General features: G+C 41.5%; 1 protein-coding gene across 1 annotated transcript in view; it reads left to right on the forward strand.

The window, feature by feature from the left end:
* Positions 1–12021, forward strand: part of LGR4 (leucine rich repeat containing G protein-coupled receptor 4) — a 101002-nt gene that overhangs the window by 55224 nt on the left and 33757 nt on the right. The gene's annotated exons all lie outside the window — the stretch shown is intronic.

Consider the following 12021-nt stretch of genomic DNA (forward strand, 5'->3'; position numbering starts at 1 on the left):
TTTCGGGTCATGATGCAGGAGATGGTATTGTTGCAAGTGAGCAGAAAACTGAGAGTGTAAGTCCCCTTGGACATTTGCACATGACTTTTGAGGGTGGGGAGAAGGCATGGAAAATCATCTCAGCCTCTTAGGACACCTTTAAGAATGTTTCTGGACTTGTCAGGTGCAGCTCACACTTCCAGTTGAACAATTTACAATGTGGAAAAATTCTTCCCATCTGTTTTAACCTCCATTTCATTTTGCTTTCCACACTTTTTTTTTTTTTGAAGTTTGTGATCAAAATAGTCACAATTACATTTTAAAGTAATTGGAATTGATGCATTATTTTTTAATTTCAATTTTTTTGTTTTATTTTATTTATTGGAGATTATGCATTATATTAAGATTCCAGGTGAAAAAAAATAAAATAAGATTTAAATCAAGTTAAATACAGGTTTTTTTTTAGTGACCAGGCTAATGGATTATAGAATATGTGTAGGTAAGAAGGTAACAGTTTGATACTAAGAACATCAAAGACATATAGCCCTGAAGGAATCTAAATTCATCTCACAGATTGTATCCTACAGCCCAGCTGTTGAATAGTAGATCCACGTCAGTGAATGCTTCCTACCAAGCTCAGCCTCTCCCCCAACATGGGGAACAGGAATCAAATATAAGCCACACAGGTTAGATGTGCTCCATTGCTTCTGACAAGAGCATTGAAATAGCAGTTAAGGATTTAATAAAGTTTAGGTGAAATTTTTCTTCCCACACTACTTAGCTGAACACCATGTTCCCACAGCAAAAACTGAACAGAGATTATTTGCCGCTTCTAAGCTTGTGAACTGGGTCAAGTTACTTAACCTCCCTCTGCTCAGTTTCTTTGTCTATAAGGTACCGATAGCAACAGTCCCCCTCATAGTATTCTGGTGAAGACAGAATGAATTAATAGATGTTAAATGCTTGGGACAGTGCATGAAACGGAGCAAGTGTTATGTAAATAGCCAGTATTTATTTTACCATTTTAAAAGGGCGCAAGAAAAAAAAAGAAAAGCAGTGGAATGTATAATACTAAATGTTATCTTTGGGTAAAAAAATTAAGTGTATATTTTATTTTTGCCTCCCTTTTTTCTTACAGTGAACATTAGTTATTTTGTAATAAATGGTTATTCATTTTCTTATTGAGATGCAATTGACTAACTTCAGGTGTTCAACATAATGATTTGTGTATATTATGAAATTATCACCACAATCAGTCTAGTTTATGTCCATCACCATTAGTTACACCTTTATTCTTGTGATGAGAACTTTCAAGATTTACTTTCTTAACCACTTTCAAATATGTAATACAGTATTATTAACTGTAGACAGTGTGCTGTACCTTACATCCCCATGACTTATTTATTTTGTAATTGGAAGTTGGCTCCTTTTGACCCTCTTCATCCATTTTGCCCACCACACTTCCTAATTATTCATTTTTAATTTAAATTTTAAATTAAAAAGGAGTGAACTATGTGTTTGAAGCCCCCACCTCCTCACTCCCACCAGTTGAGCTGTTCAAGATGCTTTACCTATTTATTTTTTCCTTATTATTTATATCTTTATAAGTATTTACTATATAAATTTATTTATTTATTTATTTATTTATAGAGTTTTAGACTTCAGGATTAGTCTCCCTTTGCAGAATTATGCAACGAAAGGACATTTACAAGTGGCTGTTCATCTGTTGTGTAACCACTGTGGGATGTGTGATGCACCAGATAGGAGACGGAGAGGCTCTCCTTGCTCTAGGTGCAGCGATTGGGTGCAGACCACCTTCATTGATGCCGTGGAGCGCCAGCTCCATTCTGAGGGATTTTGCAGTGAGGGCCTGGATATCGAGCGAAACATGCTTAGTCTCCACTTTGTGAAGTTCACATCTTGGATTTCTTAAAATCTCAAATGTCACGCTCATGAATTCTGTTAATTGAGACTTTTCATTGGAACCAAATTGCATTTGACTGCGAGTTCTTTGTAGGTAGGTCACATCCTTTCTATATTCTGCTTTGGCAGTGACGGAGCCCATCAAATCTAGCCAGTACATCTTATCCAAATATTGGATGGGATTTCAAAAATGATTTAAGTTAGGAGAGCTAATGGGTGTTTTTGAAGAATACTTCAGAATAGTCTTTAATACTCTGGAAATACTTCAGGCATTTAAAGGAATTTTTTTTCCATGTTAATAAAAGCATGGTAAAGAGCCCATTTTTTTCCTTTATAAAACATTGTAGTTGATTTTGACATTCCAAAATGATGCTGCCATGACTATTGTAATATTTCATAAACAGTGTAACCATTTATCCAGAAGTCATCTGGAAGTCATTTAAGAGTGATTGTGAAGCTGAAGTGCCCTGAGTCGAAATGAATGATTTGCTGACGTTTTTAGTTTTTTGGGTTTTTTTTCCCCATTATAATTAATGAGGCGCATTTTACAAGATGTGACTGGGTTGGCCGCATTTTATATGTTGATCCAGAATGCTTGGACTAGTAGGTGGAATCGTTTCCCAATAATACATAAGAAGTGTTTATAGATACTTAAACATCTACTTATTCTTTCAACCAACACTGTATCCTGCTCTGTGCCAGGTTCTGTAGTAGGTACCAGGGGTACAGAGACAATTAAGTATGGTCTCTGTCCTTGGAGGTGACAGTAGGTCTGTGGCCTTTTGCCTAATGCCATAGCCATGAACCATAAGTAGCTATTTAGTTTTAGATTTAAAATTATTAAAATTAAATAAAAAGTCCAGTTCCTTAGCTAAGCTAGCCATCTTTCAAGTACTCAGTAGCCCCCCGGGGGTAGGGGCTATTGTATTTGACAGTATAGACAATAGAGCATTCAGAGCACTGCAGAAAGTTCAGTTGTACATTGGTCTAGAGGAAGATATGGAAGTAACACTTGATATAGCCTGATGAAGACAGAGAAGTGTGTGTAAGGTCAGCGAAAGCCTAAAGTAATATGTTTACTCGAGTTTGTAGGATTTGGGAAAGGCTTCCTCGAATAGCTTCAGCAGAGTCTTGAAAGATGCCTGGGAATTCTCAGATGGGAATAAGGATGGATGCCCCAGGAAGAACCGTGTAACGTGTGCAAAGACATAGACGTAGACATTTCAAAAGTGTTAAAACATCCGTAGTAACAGTTACTCTTAATGAAAGGGACAGAAGTGTGATATATTGAAAGATAGAGAAGTATCAGGATATGTGGCCAGATCATAAAGGGACTTTTTAAGCCAAACAGTTTAGACTTAATCCTGAAGGAACGAAATTGGATATGGGGGCGAGCAGTAGGGAAAAGACTAGATGCCATTCACAGATCCCCCCGCCCCTTTCTGGGAATACAAAAATATTCTAATCCAACATCAGAAACTTTGGAACAGTCTCTTGATTTTTGCCTCCTGGTTTCCTACTCTAGCATGGAACTCCTCACAGGAGTGTTTTAAACGGAAAATGGAATAATTTATGTAAAAGTGCTTTGTGGCCTTATAAAGTGCTACAACCACAGGAGGAAGGGCGAGTTCAGTAATCTTCATAAACATCGCAGTCTTTGTTTTTCTTGAAGTATTTCAGGGGGAGGTTATTTGCTTGGGGATGGACATTGGAATGGGTCAGTATAGGTTTCTGTTAGCAACGTCGAAGGAAAAAGCCAGAATTCTTAGAAAATATTCACTTAGCATTCACAGAATCTAGTCTGATGTGATTATGAGCACAACTATTTTCAGCTTTCCTTCAGACCTGCAGGGCACTGGTAGGCATTTGGGGAATGGCTGAAATGTGGAGTCGTGAACATGATTTAATTAGAAACAACAGAGGGGGGAATATCCAACCGCTTTTCCATAGGCTGCCACCAAAAAGTCCACGGATGTTACTTTGAGTTTAGATGTTGAAAAAGCAGTTAGAAACCGTTGCCAGCTTTGGCGCTTGTACGGTGTATTGTTTAATACATTCTAGAAGATGAGGATAATTCCATTTGTTTCAAGAAGTGCTTTGACTTTGGAAGGCTCACAATGCTAAAGTGAGACTTAGGTCTCTGAGTACTGTTCAAGCTCACTCATCATCTTTCTCATCGGTAGGACAGTTAATTCTAAATTAGGGCATTACCGTGCAAGAAGAGGACTAGTGAGTAATTTGAACAGGGAGATTTCAAATCCGGTACAAGCAGTGGGTCAAAACCCCATAGTTTCAAATAGTTTAATCTGTTCTACATATCGAACATGCTTTTATATAGGTATGTGTGTGTAAATATGTGCATACGCGCGCACACACACATAACATTTCAGACTAATGAACTGTTGCGAACGTAAAGAATGTTCACACGAACCATTTAGTCAGAGTCCCCAAATTCCCCAAATGTTAACATTCTCTTTCCATATACACGCACACAATAGTAGAGCTAAAATACGTATGTACGTTTTTTACCCCTAAACCATTTGAGAGTAAGTTGCGGTCATAATTCCCCTTTACAACTGCATACTGCATTGTTACTCCAAACACAAAGATATTCATTTAAATGACTGCAGTACAGTTGCCAAACTCAGAAAAATAGCGTTGATGTCTATTATTATCTGATCTGTAATTCTCATTCAAGTTTAACAGCTGTTCCATAGATAATTCTCTATAGCAGAAGAAAAATAAAACTCTGGTCCATTATACGATCAAGAGCCACAGGTTATATCTGATTGTTGTGTCTTGATAATTTAAGTTTCAAAAACCATTTTTCCCCCCAGAAAATGTGAGTTTCTCAGTGGCTCTGGTGGTATTTGATAGTTAAAAAAATACTCTGTTCTTGGTAGCATTCTCTTGCTCCACCTTATAGTGCTCTGTTGGGATGGTTTGGTAGGAAAGATTACTGCTCTTACTGTTGGGAATACGCAGTGAGCTCACAGAGGGACACTGCTTGTCTGGTTCATGTAAATTCCGAGTGTCACTTGGAAAACTCTCAGATTAGGGAGTAAGGGAGTAAAAAGAAAAATAAGAAGAGAACTTGCACTAATTGGGCCAGCTTTGTATTGGATAGGCCCCTTCCCCCAGAACAGATGTTGTTTTGTTTTAGTTCATAAACTGCTGAGCTGTATTCAGTCCCATTTTGCTGATGAGGAAGCTGAGGTTTTCCTCCGAGAGGTTAAGTAACTTGCCGAGGTTACATAGCACGTTAGTCATGGACCTGGCTCTCCTCCCAGGCTATGCCTCTGTGGATGTGGAGAGCATGGGGAAAGACTTGTAAGGCAATTTGTTAATTCAACAAACTTTTGTTAGGTAGAGCAGGGTGTTCAGTGTTAAATTAAATGGGATCCTTGCCTTCGAGGGAGATGAGTGGTGTATTAGAGTTTGGGGAGTTCAGAGAAGAAACAAAGTCCCGCTTATTAAAAAAGATTAGGGAAGACTTCATCCAAGAGTTGGTATTCCTGGGGAGTCTTGAGGGATGGTAGGAATTAATTCCTAAGGAGATGTGGAAGAGGGAGTGTGAGCAAAGATATAAAGACTGGTACAGGTGTTAGGAATGGCGATTGGCTTGCTTGTAGGGCTGAGTTCCTGAAAGGAAGTTATGGGAAAGAAACCTAGAAAGGAGTTTGGGGCCAGACTGAAGCTCCAATCCTGTGCCTCTTTCCTGGCAGACTAATGAGGAGATTCAACTTTTGCATGACTATTGAAGCTTTTTGAGCTAAGAAATGACTTGACCAGATACGACCTTCAGTAAAGGTAATCTCACCACACCCAGTAGGATGTTTGTGATTGAGACAGTGCAGAGAGATAAATGGAGATGCTGATGGCAATGGTCCAGATGAGAATGAGGGGAATCTGAATTAGGGCACCTAGGGAACCCCTGCAAAAGATGCATGGAAATAGAATCAAGAGGACATCTCATCTGGAATGATGGGGTGACATCTGTAACACTTTCACGTAGGATTCCCAGGAGTCTGGTGTGCTTTGATAAAAGATACAGACATTCAGACGTTATAGAAAGGGCAATTGTCTTGGAAGAGAAGCTATTATCCTTGAATATACATATGGAATTTAGGTGGGATATGAGTAGGGGGTCTCTGGAGATATAGGCATGGAGTCTAGTAGAATAGAGATTCGTGGGTATAGATTATAGAATTAGAGTACTATGGGTATATATTTGGGAATCTTTTATTTTAAGGTGATTACTGGAAACATGAGATTGAAAGAGCTTGCCAAGAGAGCGAGGGTAAAAGAAAAGGGAAGGAAGCCAAAGACAACTCCTTGGGAAACACTTGAATCCGGGTGTGGGAAGAAGACCAAGTGCCAGAGGAGCAGGAGAACTAGGGCAGAACTGTGCCCCAGGAGCTGTGGGAGGAGAGATTTTTCACAAGAAAAGAAGGATCAACATTGACAGGCTGGAGAAAGGTGCCTGTGGCCAGATATTGAGAAAAGGCCTTGAATTTAAGGTTTTTAAAGAATCATTTCAGTGGGGTTGTGAGATTGACTTTGGGGTCAGGAAGTGCATGAAGAGGCAGACATTTGGGGCCTGCTGTAGGTGGTTTTTGGTTTTGGGAGAATAGCTAAAGCTTGGGATATGTACTGTATTTGACAGGAGTCCCCAGGGGTTAAGAGACAGAAACCCAGCTGAGGCATAATAGAGGATTCATTGTTTCATGTAGAACTAGAAATTCCAGAGGTGGAGTTGGCTACAGATGGTACTGGATCTCAAGGTTTAAAAGTCATGAGAGTCTTCTCATGCTCTCCATTTCTTAACTTTGTCTCTAATTTTGTGTTTTGGCTTCATTCTTTCCTGTTGCAAATAGCCTGTCTCCGTATGGAGGGAAACCCAGGTGTAGGAAGAAGACCAAGTGGCAGCCCTAAGCACGTCTTTGCATCTTGAGATCCAAAATGAGTTTTCTAAAGTCTTCCTTGTGCTTTCAGCAGAAAACTCGTAGGAGGACTCTGGTTAGCCAGACTTACCTCATGTGCTTGTCCTTGACTCAGTTACTCTGTTTGGGATGGCAGGGTCCAATGTGGCTTATGAATTGCTCCCCACCCACTGGGACTACTTGAGGTGGACAGTCCTCCCGGAGGAGGCAGAAGAGAGAAGAAAGACTGGCAGAAAGAAAACATAGTTATCTCAGCCGATTAGAATCTAGTAACTAGGCGCATTGTAGGAAATGTTTGTTTAATTGGGTCAATCCGAAATGAACAAAGGATCAGTGAAGAATATAGAAAGGTCTCAGTTAAAGCCTAGGTAATATTAATTTATAGTGGAACCAATGGGTTCTGTAGCTTTGTCCTCCAGTGCTTTGCAGTTCAGCAGTAGAGGTGATGAAACGTGAGGTGTACTCAGATTTTGGATTTGGTAAGTCAGGACTTCATAGGGGACTAGGGGAAATCAACCAGGAGAATCAAGCAGTTCATTGTTAAAAGGCTTGACATGGGATTCGGAACGCGTAGAGACGCAACTAGAAACCGGTTTGTTGGTTTACTTATGTATTTTTAAAATTTTTTAAAAATTAAAAAAATATTTTATTTATTTATTCATGAGAGACAGAGAGAGAGAGAGGTAGAGACACAGGCAGAGGGAGAAGCAGGCTCCATGCAGGGAGCCCGATGTGGGACTCGATCCCGGGACTCCAGGATCGTGCCTTGGGCCGAAGGCAGGCACTAAACTGCTGAGCCACCCAGGTGTCCCTACTTATGTATTTTAATCAAGGCTAATTTTTTGTCCTTTGATTAAAAATAGTAATGACTTGAAGTAAGTGAACATGTATTTGATTTTCTGCTGGCATAATTTAATTTCCCAGTGAGGAAATAGGCTAAGTCATTTCTTCCATGTATTGTCCATTCTTAATCAATCCATGCTTGTTTAACACAGTATTATATGCTTTAGTAGAACCTTTAATTCAGAATTTGTGTATTATTTTCTTCTAATAGGTATTTTCACTTCCTCTTAGTTTGGATTATGTTTATATCATAGATAATGTTGGAGGCGCTAAAAAGTCTGTATTATAGGCACACCGAACTTTTTAAGAAAATGATCATAAAATTAACAGATACTCAATTTTTAAAATCTGGATCCTTATAAAAATAAGGTAGAAAGAGAAGAGAGGAAAAAGTAAGTACCCATTATCTCCAGCATAAATGGCTTACACACCTAAGGTGCACGTGCATGCACGCACACACATGTATCTGTGGAACTATTTTGGTGCATTGCAGAGTCATCAGGGATGGAGGTTCTGATGCTCTGCATTTCTCATTCATTCTATAGCTACCATCTCAAGATCACAAAATAACTGTCTACATAAGCTGTAGCCATCATGACCTGGTTCTCAACAATAGGAAAGATGAAGGAGGAAAGAAAGAGGGGAATATTTCCCAGTAGTCAGCTTCAAGAAGCCATCTTAAGCCTCCCATATAAACTTCTGCTCACATCTCATTGGCTAGGACTTAGTTACGTGGGCAGACTAACTATGGGATGCGGGGAAGTATATGGCTTTTGAACTGAGCATATTGCTGTCTAGACCAAAATCTCAAGGTTCTATTACTAGGTAAGAAGGGAAGAATGGTCATTGGTTAAAGTACATTTGGCTGCAAGAAACAAATTAAATTCGGAGTAGCTTCAACAGTAAGGAAATGTACTATCTTGCATAACGAGAAGACCTCCCCTAGAGCTGGTTAATGGAGCTAGGTCACATCCTCAGGAACCCAGTTTCTTTGCCTTCCTACTCTGCTCCTCCGGTTCAGGTAGCACCGGGGTTGCAGTCACTTCACAAAGTCTATTTAGACGTGGTAGCATCCAGGAAGAGAAGAGAGTCATCCCTTCTATTGTATCCCCATTTAGGAGGAAAGCTACCTTTCCCAGAGACCCCCAGCTGACTTCCTGTAGCCAGAGCTGGGGTCACAGGTCCAGCCCTAAACCAGCCACTGGGATGGGATCAGTATGATTGATTAAAAGCAGTCGAAATTTACTCATTGAGCGGCGTCATGTGAAGGAGGTGATCTTTGAACGAACCCAGGCTATGCCAGGAAGGCATGGATATTTGCTAAGCATGATTCCTCTCTCTCCTCTTCACATCTTACCCATTTCATAGGGTCCATTTTGAGCCCTTTCTGCCATAGGGAGCCTTCCTGGTCTTGCTTTTCCAAGTTCCTCTTGCACTTTTCTTTGCTCCTCTCTACGAAGTGCTGGAGTGCGTGCCCTGTTCCTCGGTGCTCACGGTGCGTCAGTGTGCACGTGTCTCGGCAACTCCTCTGCCTTTTCTCTGAGGGCTCCTATTTGGGGCCTGTTGTCACCCACTCCAGTATGACCTGGTGAAGGTAACCGCATTTTTTTTGAGCTTGAAATTGAGGCAGGAGTTAAGACAGGATTTCTTCTTCATTTTGAATTTATTGATGTTAGAAACTACCAGACTATATAAAAACTAAATTCTACTGAAGTTTTATGTTTAATGAATTATCCTTATTTAAAAGAAATGAAATGGGACGTTTCCTGGGAAAGCACAGTACTTACTTTGCCAAACCTGTGGTGCTTCGCCTAGAGTCAAAGGTCAATATTTGCTGGTAGATGTTAGTTGTAAAACTTCTTCTTCTTTTTTTTTTTTTTTTAGTTGTAAAACTTCTTAAAAGCGGTAACATATTTCCTCATCTGGGTGGATATTGCGTGTGTTTATTGCCAGAGGTTGTCAGGATAACTTTGCCCAGGAAATGTAACCATTGCCAGGGGTTTTATTGCTCTACCTGTGATATACGTGGGTATATTCAAATAGATATATGAAATAATTTTCCCCTTCTCAAGCAAATCTACTTTAAAAACCTTGGGAATTTAAGAAGGGTTCTTAATACCTGTGTGTTCTTAAAACATATTCAGTTTTTACGTGCACTTACATAAAAGTTATATGAAGATATAAAACTCTTCCTAGTTTGTGAAGAAATAGGGTGAGTAAAACACTTAGCTGACTCAGGACTCTGATACACGGTATCAGATGAAGTTTATTTAACCTTGATAAGAAGAATGTCCAAGGGGAGCTATTTACTTGTTAGCCCTTCTATTTACTAAGAAAATAACTACATCCTTTGGTTCTCTTAAAGCCATTCATAGAAAATACACAAAGCAACAGTGTTCTGTTTCTGGAATTTGCATTATTTTACCTTATTCACCTTGTTTTATTTCTAGGATTTACATTATTTAGCTGTGGTATAGGACCTTGGGCAAGGCACGAAGGAAACAGAGACACTTTGTTCTGTTTTATTTTTTTTATTTTTTTATTTAAAAAAATTTTTTTTTATTTTTTTATTTATGATAGTCACAGAGAGAGAGAGAGAGAGAGAGGCAGAGACACAGGCGGAGGGAGAAGCAGGCTCCATACACCGGGAGCCCGACGTGGGATTCGATCCCGGGTCTCCAGGATCGCGCCCTGGGCCAAAGGCAGGCGCCAAACCGCTGCGCCACCCAGGGATCCCTTTTGTTCTGTTTTAAAAGACAGCAGAGCTGGGGGTCCCTGCGTGGCTCAGCGGTTGACTGCCTGCCTTCAGGATCGGGCTCCCTGCATGGAGCCTGCTTCTCCCTCTGCCTGTGTCTCTGCCTCTCTCTCTCTCTCTGTGTCTCTCATGAATAAATAAATAAATAAAATATTTAACAAATAAAAAATAAATAAATAAACAGCAGAGGGATGGTGATAATGAGGGTGAGTATATAGGATAATTAAAATGAAAGGGTGCTAAGGTGACGTCACTTTTTGTCTATATACACACATATATGTGTGTGTGTATATATATATATACATTTCACATTTACATATTTATTTTAGAGAGAGCACGGTAGGAAGTGCAGAGGGAGAGGGAGAGAATCTGAAGCAGACTCTGCCCTGGGTGCGGAGCCAGTTGCAAGGGCTCCATCTCATGACCCTGAGATCATGACCTGAGCCAAAACCAAGAGTCGGACGTTCAACCAACTGAGCTGCCCCAACTTTTTGTCAATATATATTGATACTAAATATCTCTAACTGGAAACCAGTACACCTCTTGGGGTCTTTCACAGGAGGCCGCAGAGTTCCAAGCACATAGTGGGGCCTTAATACATAAATACATGGCTGGGGACTTGGGTGAGAGGTGCATGACCATGGTTTTTGCTTGTACTTTAATACAGTTGCCGACACCATAGGGCCTGCAGGTTTCGGGTTCTCTTTCATGAGGGGGTGCCCCTCGCTCTCGCCCGGTCAGCTTTGGCCTAGAAATGCCTCCTGTGGAGGCGCAGGCCGCCCGGGGTTGTGTCGGGGGCGCCCACCCGCCTTACAGGGCTCGGCGGCAGGGCAGGCCGGGCGGCCGGGCGTATTGGGGTGCAGCCTGCGGTAGTTCCTACGTGCAGGTTCCATGTGCCAGGTGGGGAAAGGTAGGTGTCGGAGGGAGGGCCCAGGGGGAGAGGAGGCCCCGGAAGGGAAGGGGGGTGCTTAACGCGCTTTTCGGTCAGGACTCGAGGGCAGCAGGGCGCCGGGCCCCTGGTCACCACCTCTGCCCGAGGAAGGCAGCCGGCGCGGGGGGTGGGGGCTTTGGGCACCCTCGACTCTGACCTCTCCCAGTGTGCTAGAGGGATTGCCCGGAGTGAAGCTCTCTGCTGTTGGAACGCGAGCGAGCTTGGGGCCGGGCCTGGCTGCTGCAGTTGCCTAACTCCCGCCTTCTCCACGCCAGGCTCCTCACAACAGCTGCTGGAAGCTGCTGCACCCTCATCCGCCCTCCTCCTGGCTCGGTACATATGTCCAGTCAGTGTGTACATTGTAGTCCTGAGTCCACTGGGTCTTGGCCAGAATTCTAGCCAAATGGCTACAGTGACAGGCCAGAAGAAACCCAAATCCAGGCATTTCTTAGAGAAATAACACTAACTGTGTGTGTGTTTTTTTTTTTTTAAATCTGTTTCACACTTGCCTCTCTCGTTCCTTTAAATTGCTTCCCAAGTGAAGAAATGCCAGCCTGATTCCGCACATTTCTCGAAAGTATGAACCGTCTGGCGCAGATGACATACTAGAATGTGGCCTGCTTGTTCGTACCCACCGTTAATCCGTG

Source organism: Vulpes vulpes, chromosome 11 (assembly GCF_048418805.1).
Source record: "Vulpes vulpes isolate BD-2025 chromosome 11, VulVul3, whole genome shotgun sequence".
NCBI lineage: Eukaryota > Metazoa > Chordata > Mammalia > Carnivora > Canidae > Vulpes > Vulpes vulpes.